The sequence below is a fragment of the Camelus ferus genome, chromosome 10, assembly GCF_009834535.1.
Source record: "Camelus ferus isolate YT-003-E chromosome 10, BCGSAC_Cfer_1.0, whole genome shotgun sequence".
NCBI classification, from domain to species: Eukaryota; Metazoa; Chordata; class Mammalia; order Artiodactyla; family Camelidae; genus Camelus; species Camelus ferus.
This window is the reverse complement of record NC_045705.1, coordinates 64,283,830-64,295,504: the sequence shown is the minus strand read 5'-3', so window position 1 is coordinate 64,295,504 and position 11,675 is coordinate 64,283,830.

Here is an 11,675-nt window from a genome sequence, read left to right as displayed (position 1 = left end):
CTGGATAAATTCCCCAAAGTGTAATTGCTGGGTCATGTGGTACTCCCAGCAATTGAGAAACACTTTGTAGAATAAAATTATATTTCAAAATGGATGGATCTAAAGGTTGTCTCTGGAATTGTTCTTCTACTTACTAGAGGTAAGGTTTTGTTTCTCTTGGGCTCTTCTCAAGGTCCAATAGCAAAATTTCTAAACTAAGGTATATACATTATTTTTTAGACATACTGCTATTGTATACTTAATAGACTACAATATAGTATAAAACAGAACTTTTATATGCACTGGAAAACCAAAAGATTCACGTGACTCTCTTTATTGTGATATTCACTTTATTTTGGTCTAGAACCAAACCTGCAATATCTCTGAAGTATGTGTGTAGCTGGATTTGATTTGCTAAAATATTTTTGAGGATTTTAACATGTGTGTTCATGAAGGATAATGGTCTCTAATTTTGCTTTCTTGTGCTATCAGTCATTGTCTTGTTTTGTTATCAGGATAATGCTATCCCCTCCTCTGTTTTCTGGAAGTTTGTGATGATTGGGGATATTTCTTTAAATCTTTTTTTTTTTTAGCGTTTTCCAAGGACACCATCTAGACCTGGATATTTCCATTTGGAAGATTTTTAATTAAAATTTAATTCCTTTGGTAAGACATAGAAACAGACTGTGTATCTATTTCATCCTGGGTGAGTTTTGGTAGTTTGTGTTTTTCATGAATTTGGTGCATTTAATCTTAGTCATCAAATGTGTGTATATATATATATATATGTAGAGTGCATAGTATTATTTTCTCATCATTTTAATGTCTGTATGGTCTTTACAGAAAGCCCTTCTCTCATTTCTGAAACTGGTAATTTGCACCTTTTTCCTTTTTTTCTTTGTCAGGTTCACTAGACTTTTATCTATTTTATTGATCATTTTTTTTAAAACAGCTTTGACCTTGTTGATTTTCTCTATTGTTTTCTGTTTCAATTTTTATAGATTTCTGCTCTTACCTTTATTATTTCCTTCTTTCTGCTTGCTTTGGTTTATTTTGCTCTTTTTTTTTTTTTCCTAATTTCTTCACTTGGAAAAAGAATATTGACTTTAGACTCTTTTTCTTTTCTAATAAAAGTGTGGAAAACAATAAATTTCTTCTCAGCACTTCAGCTCTAGCCCACAAATCTTGATGTTTTATATTTTCATTTTTGTTCATTTAAAAATATTTGTTAATATCCACTGAGCCTTCCTCTTTGACCCATGGTTTATTGGGAAGTGTGTTATTTAATTCCACTGTGTTATGGATCATTTTGCCATCTTTCTGTTAGTGAGTTGTAGTTTAACTCTATTATGGTCAGAGAATATACTTTGTATGATTTCAATTATTTAAAAATTTTAAGATTTTCTCATGATCCAGAATATAAGCTTTAGTGAATGTTCTAATGGACACTTGAAAAGAATGTGTATTCTGATGTTGAGTTGAATCTTCAGTAAGTGTCGGTTAGATCGTGTTTGTTGATGGTGTTGGTTCAGTTTTTCTATATTCTTGCTGATTTTCATCCTACAAGTTCTGTCAATTATTCACAGAGGAATATTAAACTGTTATTGTATGTTTGTCTGTTTCTCCTTTCAGTTCTGTCTGATTTTGTTTCATTTACTTTGAAGCCTTTTTGGGTGTATATAATTTTGGATTGTTATGTTGTGCAGAAAAAAGTTTACCATACTAGACCCGAGATATCTATTCTTAGGAAGGCCTGCTTGCAAGGCTGGCTCTTGGCTAGTGTCTGGGAATTTGACTAGCAAATAATTCCCTGTACTAATATTAAACATTCCCTAAATATTAAGAGTAGCTCATGTGCACAAACCATTTGTATTGTTTTTTAATGTAGTTTATGCTAAATACCTCCTTTCCTTCTGGGAGTCTAGAATTTTGGTACATGCTAGGCAGAGGATGCCCATATGACTCACTCTTGATTTAAAAAGCCTGAACTTTTAGGCTCAAAAGAAGTTTCCTGGTAGACAACACTCCACATGTATTGTCACAAGTCATCAGTGGAGGCATTAAGCACTTGTGTGAATCCACTGGAGAGGGCCCTGGGAAGTTTGCCCTTGGTTTTTTCTGGGCATCACCCCATGTGCCTTTTCCCTTTGCTGATTTCACTTTGTATCCATTGCTGTAATGTCCTAGCTGTGAGTATGACTGTATGATAAGTCCTGTGAGTCCTACTAGTGAATCACTGAACCTGGGGGTCATCTTGGGGATCCCCAACACACATGTCTTCTTCTTGATGAATTGACTCTTTAACATTTTGTAAAGTCCCTTGTTATCTCTTTACTGTGAGTCCACTTTGTCTGATATTAATATAGCCACTCCAGCTTTCTTTCATTCATATTTGTGTGTTGTATCTTTTTTCATCCTTTTACTTTTAACCTATCTGTCTCATTCTATTTGAACTGAGTTTTGTGTATGTAGTATATAGTTTGGTTATGGTTTAGTTATTGTTTGTCAGTTGGTTTGGTTTGTTTGTGTGTTTTTAATCCATTCTGACAATCTCTTTCTTTTAATTGGTGTGTTTAGACCATTTACATTTAATGCAGTCATTGGTGCGTTTGGATGTAGGTGTACCATTTTATTGTTTGTTTTCTATTTGTTTGCTCTGTATTTCTAATCTTGTTTTCCCTTTTCTGCCTCCTTTTCGACTATTTGAACATTTTTAACATTCAATTTTAGTTAATCTATGGTTTTTTTTTCACTATATCTGTTTGCATAATTACTTTAGTGTTGTCTCTAGGGATTATAATACACATACTCAAGTTTTAAAAAATTTTATTGAGATATAATTGACATATAACATGATATTAGTTTCAGGTATACATCATAATGATTCAATATATGTATATATTGTGAAATGATCCCCACAATAAATCTAGTTAACACCTACCACCATACATCATTGCAATATTTTTCTTGTGATGAGAACTTTTAAGATTTATTTTCTTAGCAACATTCAAATACATAATATAATATTATTATCTGCAGTCACTATGCTGTATACATCCCTAGGACTTGAAACTTATAACTGGAAGTTTGCACCTTTTGATACATACTTAAATTTTTTAATTGAAGTATAGTCAGTTTACAATGTTGTGTCAATTTCTGGTGTATAGCAAAATACTCAGTCATATAGGAACATACATATATTCATTTTCATATTCTTTTTCACCATAGGTTACTACAAGATATTGAATATAGTTACCTGTGCTATACAGTATAAACTTGTTGTTTATCTATTTTATGTACATTAGTTAGTGTCTGCAAATCTAGAACTCCCAATTTATTCCTTCTCACTCCCTTCTCCGCCCCTCCCCCAGAAACCATAAGTTTCTTTTCTATGTCTGTGAGTCTGTTTCTGTTTTGTAAATAAATTTTTTTTGATTCCACATACAAGTGAAATCATGTTATTTCTCTTTCTGGCTTACTTCACTTAGGATGACATTTTCCAGGTTCACTCATGTTACTACAAATGGCATTATTTTATTATTTTTTATGGCTGAGTAGTATTCCACTGCATAAAAAATGCCACAACTTCTTTATCCAGTCATCTGTCGATGGATATTTAGGCTGTTTCCATGTCTTGGCTGTTGTAAATAGTGCTGCTATGAACATTGGGGTGCATGTGTCATACTTAACTTTTAACAGTATACTTAGAGTCAATATTTTATCACCTCAAGTAGAATGTAGAAACTTCATCACCATCTATTTTCCTTTACCTTTCCCTCTTTCATATTGAAATTGTCTTAAATAATACACCTATATCTATTGAAAAGCCTATTTTGTTTCAACCAACAAATATATTTTTAAGAACTCAAGAGCAGAATGGTCTATTTCAGGATCTCTCAAGCTCATCACATTTGAGGTCATATCATTCTTTGCTGGGAGCTGTCCTGTGCTTTATACCATGTTCAGCAGCATCCTTCTCCTCTATCTACTGGATGCGAATAGTAACCTCTCCTGCATCCAAATCATGACAATCAAAAATGTCTCCAGACATTGCTAAAAGTCCCCTGCGGGGCAAAATTTCCCCAGCTGAAAACCACTGGTCTATCACACTTAGATTTTTTAAAATTTCTGTTGCTCTTCCTTCATCCCTGATGTTCCAGGTTTCCTTCTGGTGTCACTTCTTTTTTTCTGAGGAATTTCTTTTAGTAATTCCTTCAGAGCAGATGCTGGCAATGGATTCTCTTAGTTTTTCTTCATCTGAAGATGTCACTTGTTCACTTACAGTAAATACCTACGCGTGAGATTGCTGAGTTGTAGTCAGTCTGCATTATGGTAAGCGTACAAGAGGTCTGGGGTGGTGTGGGAGGAAGGGATGAGCAGAGTGTGCATGGGTGGGGGTGAGATGAAGGAAGAAGAAGGAACAGCAGTTGAAGCAGCAGCAAGAGGGAGAGTAGTGAGAGTCTTAAGAACAGTCTACAAAATACAGATATATTTCAAAGATTAGTTATACACTTACAATATGACCCAGCAATCACACTCCCAGTTTACCTACGTGAAATGAAAATATATGTCTACAAGAAAATCCATATTTGAATGCTCATAGTGACTTTATTTATTAAAAAAGTATATCATCTATACTTCAGTTTTTTAAAAAAGATGTATCAAGCTGTATACTTAGCATTTGTGTGCCTTTCTGTATCTGTGTTATTATACTTCCATAAAACTTTTTAAAAATTTAGAAAACCTGGAAATAATCCAAATGTCTCTCAATTTATGAATAAACAAATTGTAGTACATCTGTATAATGGAATACTACCCAGTGAAAATAAGTAACAAACTATTCATTCATGCAACAACATGGGTGAATAATAATCATTTTTAAAAGCATTATGTTAAATGAAAGAATCCAGACCCAGAAGGTTCCATATGGTCAACTCCACTCACATGACATTCTGGAAAAGGCAGACTACAGGGGACCAGAAGTGAGAGTAATGGTTGCCTAAGGCTAGGTGTGGGGAGGAGTTGACTACAAGGGACAAGAGGGAACTCTCGGGATGACAAAATCTCTGTCTGGATTGTGGTGGTAGTTGGATAATTGAGTATGTTTGCCAAAACTCACAGACCGGAACTTAAAAATGGCAAATTTTACTGTATGTAAATTACATCTCAATAAACCACCTCCACCTTAAAAAATGAGAAGACTACTTAGTGGAAGGTAAGAAGATGGTACTCACTCAGAGCTAGCGCAATCGTTTTATAGGACAATTAGAGAAAGAACCTTGCTTTCATTGCTTAAATACTAGCAACACCATGTTAAGTGTGAAACTTACACTGAAGTACATTCCGCACAGAGCAAGCTTGGGGACCAGGGGTCAGATATTTTCAAAGATCAGCTGCTTTCAGCCCACAGCCACGCCCTGACTGCACATCCCAGACATCTAGTGAATTCTTAAAACATGTCAGTGCCTGGTGCCTACGGCAGATCCATGAAATAGAAACCTGTGCCTCAGTAAAAGTTCCCAGGAGATTTTGACATGCAGTCAGGCTTGAGAATGAACATTTCAGGTCTTGAAGACTGAGAACTTCCAACCCTTTTATGTGTGAAATTGTCTCCAGGAAGGAAATGCTATGGCCAGCACAGCCCTCAGTAGGGGGCAGTTTCCAGCCAGCTGAGAGCAAGGTCTGAGGGATGGGACTCCTGGGGAAGTAGGGGTAGTGGGGAGGATGAAGTAGCAATGCCCGTGAAGGTGGGGACACCCCAAATTATGGATCCAAGACGTAGTGCACACTAAGAGCAGAGGGAGAGTGGAAAAAGGACTCAGAGTGACAGGTCCTCTGCTGAAGAGGCTTAGGTAAATCATGTGACCTCTCTGAGCCTCAGTTCCCTCCAGTATAGGACAGGGGTGAGAAGTCATTGCTCTGCTCACCCCACAAGGGCAAGAGGACAACACACCATCGCGACAGAGGCTCACATCTGAGTGGGGCTCTCAGTTTTCCAGCCCTTTCCCACATGTTCCCTTCTCGTAAGGACCCTGTGATGGAGAAGAGATGGAGGAAGGAAGCTAGCAGACTGGCCAAGTCACTTGTCAGAAGTGACATGGCTGGTCCGTGGATCTGCCAGAGTCAGAACCAGCTCCTCTGTCCCTGGGTCAGAGCCTGCCCTCCACGGTCTCCACTGAGGATCCTTGCAAATGTCATTCCCAAAGCACACGATGCTATCATAGGAGGAAAAAACCAGCCACTTCTATGAGCTTAGATTCAAATCCTGCCACTTATATGAGCTTAGATTTCATGGATTTGGGCAAACTCCTTGTGGCCACGTGGAGAGGTATGGGAAATAACACCAACAGGATGCTTGGGAGAATTCATGGGTCGGAATCACTTCAGATGCCTCGTTCTGAGTTGGAACTCAATAAATGGGGACTTTTACTGGTATTGTGAGCAATAACGCTGGCCCTACTGGTGTTGCCAACGTCTCCTCCCCCAGCACCAGTGGACCCTAAGGCGTCTCACCTGCCTACTGCTGTGGGGACGCAGCCCAGAACAGTGACGAGCACTCAGTGTTGCTTTCGGGGTTGGGGGTGGGAGAGATACTGCCTCCGCTAAACAACCTTCTTTGCAAAACTGATGATCCGTCTGCATCCCGGGGACTGTGCTGTCCAGGGGTTGTGGACCCAGTTGTTTAAGGATGTGGAGAACTTACCTGCAAATCACAGACAGACTCTCAACTCCGGGGGTATCAGGGTACTGTGCAGAAGGAGGGAAAGGAGAAAGACAAGGGACTCCCTGCTGGCCTTTCACGGGCTCCACGGTCCCATGCTCTCTCTCTCTCTCACTCTGTGCAGGATTCAATGATTCAATGTATCCTGCTCTAGTCACTTGATTATTCAGAAAGAGACAGCTTTTCTTAACTACCTCCCTTGTGCCAAGCCCCGTGCTAGTGCCTAACATGCTGTCTCAGCCCCTCCCTTCCTCATCCCAAAGGGTTACAAGTATTATCATTTCCCCTTTAGGAAAGTCTCTTGAGCCTTGGAGAAACAGAGCAGCACACCCGAGGACTCGGCTGAGACACGGTGGAGCCAAGATTTGGAGTCAGGACTTACACACTCTGAAGATCTTGCCCTCTCCCTGGAGCCAGGCTGACACCTTGTGGACCTTTAGCCAACAAGTTCCTTTAGGGACACGTGAGAGGGTTTACCAAAAAGTGCAATTCAACTGATGTACAACAAATTCCATCCTACTGAGACTAAAGGTGCAGAGTATTTTATTTCCAAAGAACCCAAGGTGCTCAGTAAGAAAGAACACAATATTAGAATTCAGTGTACACACATTTATGCTTCTAAACTCAAGGGCTAATATTTAAACAGAAAATCCTTCCCTGCTTCCAGGGAGCAGATGGACCACATTCTTGTCTCACAGCCACTTCAAAAAATCTCAGCCAGGTCTCCAGGTGTAGCATGTGTCCCTCCTGCCATAGAATAACCAGGTGGACACGAACCTGAGACCCCAACTCCAAGAGAGTGTCTTCTAGTGCAGGGAAAGGGTGATGCTACAGCTTCATCACCTGGTGGGAAACCAGAAAGATGAAGGCCCTTGTCTCAGTACCTTCTGCCAAGACATGGGAAAGGAGGGAGGGTCCAGGGAGTGTGTCCACTGAGCACACGTTCATTCAGATGCACGTTCATGTGCACATGGTGTGTAGATGTGTTTCTCCATGTGTGTACTCATAAGAATCTACAGCATCTTTCCATTATGTCCAAGCACCTTGCCCACCGAGGACAACATTGGACAGTTTGTCTTGAGTCCCTTCCCTCCTTGCAGACTGACCCTCAAGCCCAGCACTGCTGGCTCATGGTGCCCATGGCCATGTGGAGCCTGCTCCTTGAACCCCCTTCTGGCCTCAGAATGTTCTTTCATAGCTGATGTCCTGAGAGATGCAAGTTGAAGTTGATGTGATCCAACAGGTAGTTGGGCCAGGGACCAAGACCTTGTGGGCTCACACAGCTGTTGGCAGTGGGATGGACCCCTGCCATCCAGCCCCCCCCCATCCACATGACAAGCTGACGATCACCCCCTTGTACAGGCGCAGGAACCAGGGTTCCAAGAGGGGGATGATTTGCTTCAGGTCACATGCAAAGAGGCCAAGCTGGGTCTTTTCTCTGCCCACAACTCTCACTAAGCAGCCCACGGTCCTGCCGTCCTCCCTTCCTCACCCCACTGCTCATTGTCCATTCTACCCAAGGGCACCACAACACAAGAACTAATACTTTTTCTGTTCCCTCTATGTTCCTGATCTGGGAAAAGACATCCTCTGCTCCAACTCTGCTTCCAGGTTTCCGAGTCCCAAGAGAGGACCATCCTCAGCCCTGCATCTGCACAGCACAACTTCTCTTTCCACCCTAACATCACCCCTACCCCTGCTACCAGCATTCAATCACAAAGCCCATTCAGTGCTGACCCTGGAAATGTCTCCTGAGTACACTGCCTCCTCCATCTCCCGGCTACTGACTTGGCCCAGGGCAGCCCCAACCTTGCCTCTGTCACCCCTACACCTCCTCTGCCTCCTGTCCCTGCCACTTCACAGCCAGCCTCCCCAAGACCCACTGTGGCCTGCCCAAAGGGCGTGTCTGGCAAGACTTCCCCTGACCTCAGAGCACAGGGTACACCCTTTGTGCAGCCCACAGGCCCTTCCTGACCTGCCCTCCGTCCCCTCCCCTTGCCCTCCCTGCCTCTCCCTCCCCCCACCCCCAGGCTGACTGGATGACTTGTCCTTTCCTTCCCCAAGAGCTCGCTCTGGCCTCTGCTCCTCCCTGCATCTCCAGCATGCAGAGAAGGGCCTGGCTTGGAAGGGCAGCAACACAACTGCAACACAACTGTGCCAGCGGGAGGGCTGGAGGCTCAGCGGGACCAGGACTCCTGCCCAGCCCCTCTGCTGTCTCAGACCAGGGCACCCCATCCACCAGCGCGGGGCCAGAGATGGTCATCATCTGGAGAGCATGAGGGGGCTATTGGCTCCATCCCCCAGTGTCTAAGGCCACGTCCAGGGCACTGTCAACAGCAGCCAGTGGAAGGGCAGAACATCAGCTGACTCCCTGCCTAGATCAGGAAATGGGGCAGGATGCAGGCACAGAGCAGCACAGAACAAGGCTGCGTGTCCTCCCTTCCTGTGGAATGGGAGACACGGCTTCCCGGAATCGATTGGTTTTCGGTAATGCTAGGGGTCTGGCTGGTTTCTTTCCAGCTACACACTGTGAAATGAGCACCACTGCAACTTCTCTCATTCTCTGCTCCTGGGAGAGGAGATTTCAGAGTCAGAAAGCTGATACTTGAGGACACTTTAGAAGACAGGACAAGAACCATGGGAGAAAGAGGGGACACCAAAGTCCAGCCAGCGGCTGAGGCAGATGAGGTGGGATTCACCCACTTCCGCACCCCAGGGCCCCCCATCGGCCCACACCCCAGCTCCTTCCCCACAGCTCCCAGAGCACCCACACATCCTCCCCCACACAGGTCCCTGCCCTCACTGTGCCTGACGGATGCACACAGGAGGCTCCCTCTGCCCACAAACCCCACAGTCCTGCAGGAAAAGGCACTTTTGAACAACAAATATATTTTCCCATGAAAGCCTTCCAGAGACAGGCTCTGGGACCTGGGCTGAAGCCTTTAAGGGGAGCTGCCCTCTCCGCAGGGCCAGCGATGGGAGGTGTCAGGGGACTCACGGAAGCCACCTGGAAGCCAAGGCGGCGTCTGGGGCAGCACTGCTCTTGCATCTGGTTTTATGTCAGATTTAAGAAATTCACTTTCATTTTCTTTCTGACGCTGTTTAAAAGCTACTCTCGCTAAACACTTTTTTAAGGGAGACCAAAGATTTGCTGTAAATGGAAAGGTCAAAGGTTACCTACCTCAAAACATGAAATCACGGGGGCTTTAAAGGCAGCTGGAAGCAGGCAGAGCAGGAGGAAGGCCTTCCCTGCTTGAGAAGCCCAAGGTCTCTTCCAACAAGAACCTGAGCAGCTGGTCCTTCTCCAGGAAGGCTGGAGACATTTAGAAGCCCAGAGGTGCCAACCCCCAGTGCACCTCCTTGGCCATTCACTTGTAACAACTCCAGAAAATCAGGGGTTAGAAGCCCCAGGGCAGGCCAGACGGGGTCCTGCACTGGACGGGGAAAGCCTTCAGAAGGTGAGCACCTTGGAGCCTGTGGGGCCCAGGAGCTCATTGTTCCCCTCAGGATGCGTTTGTCTGCAAAGAAGTAGAATTTCAGTAAATGTCCAGGGTTTTGACAGCCTGGACGTTCACTGCCTCTGTAACATGAGAACAGGAGGCGGGTGACTCAGATTCAGTTCAGCAGCTCACCAAGGCCACCAGGGACCCAGGCTTTTCCATCATGCTGCTCCTGTGTCTGCAGTGACAGCTGCCTGGCCCACTATGGCTGCAGCAGCCTCGAGTGGCGCGTTTTCACCTGGTGATGTGCAGAGGCACTAAAGGAAGAGGTTTCTCATGACTTGTCTCTTTTTTTCCTGGAGTGAAATCTTGCTCCCACTCTTCACTGGCCGGAACTGTGTGTCACTTCCTCTCCGACGCCGGTAGTGGCCAAAGAGAAAGGGGCCTCCTTGGGAGGCTCAGACTACTCATGGTGTCACAGCTGGAACTATGGAAGGGCTCCTGCTGCCCGAGGAGCAGGCAGGCTGTGAGTCTGGGAGAAGGTGAGAGACGGTGGTGTGTACTCGGCTGGGGAGGAGATGGCTGTTGGCTAGGCAACCAACAAGTGGGCTGCACTCACATACTTGCCACCCACGGGAACAAACAGCTTTATTCCAAGGCTACCAAGAGATTGCAACCAGTTCTCTAGCAATAGACTGGTTCCCTATAGGGTCTGGCAGGGAATCAGGCAAGAGAGAGAAATAAAAGGGATCCAAGTTGGTAAAGAAGTGGTAAAAGTGTCAGTATATGCCAATGACATGTTACAATATATAGAAAACCTTAGAAGGTCCACATAAAAACTACTAGAGCTGATCGAAGAATTGAACAAGGTAGCAGGTTACAAGATTAACGTCCAAAAATCAGTTGCATTTCTTTACACTAACGATGAATCAACAGAAAAAGAATGTAAAGAAACAATCCCCTTTAAAATAGCACCCAAAGTAATAAGATACGTAGGAATAAATCTAACCAAGGAGGTGAAAGACTTACACATGGAAAACTATAAACCATTGATGAAGGAAATTAAGGAAGACATTAAAAAGTGGAAAGCTATCCCATGCTCTTGGATTGGAAGAATCAATATTGTTAAAATGGTCACACTGCCCAAGGCAATCTACAGATTTTATGCAATCCTATCAAATTACCCAGGACATATTTCACAGAACTAGAACAAATCATAATAAAATTTATATGGAACCACAAAAGACCTAGAATTGCCAAAGCATTACTGAAGAGAAAGGAAGAGGCTGGAGGAATAACTTTCCCAGACTTCAGACAATACTATAGAGCTACAGTTATCAAGACAGCATGGTACTGGTACAAAAACAGACATACAGACCAATGAACCCAGAAATGAACCCACAAACTTTTGGTCAACTAATCTTTGACAAAGGAGGCAAGAATATACAATGGAATAAAGACAGTCTCTTCAGCAAATGGTGTTGGGAAAACTGGACAGCAGCATGTAAAGCAACGAAGCTAGAACACTCCCTTAC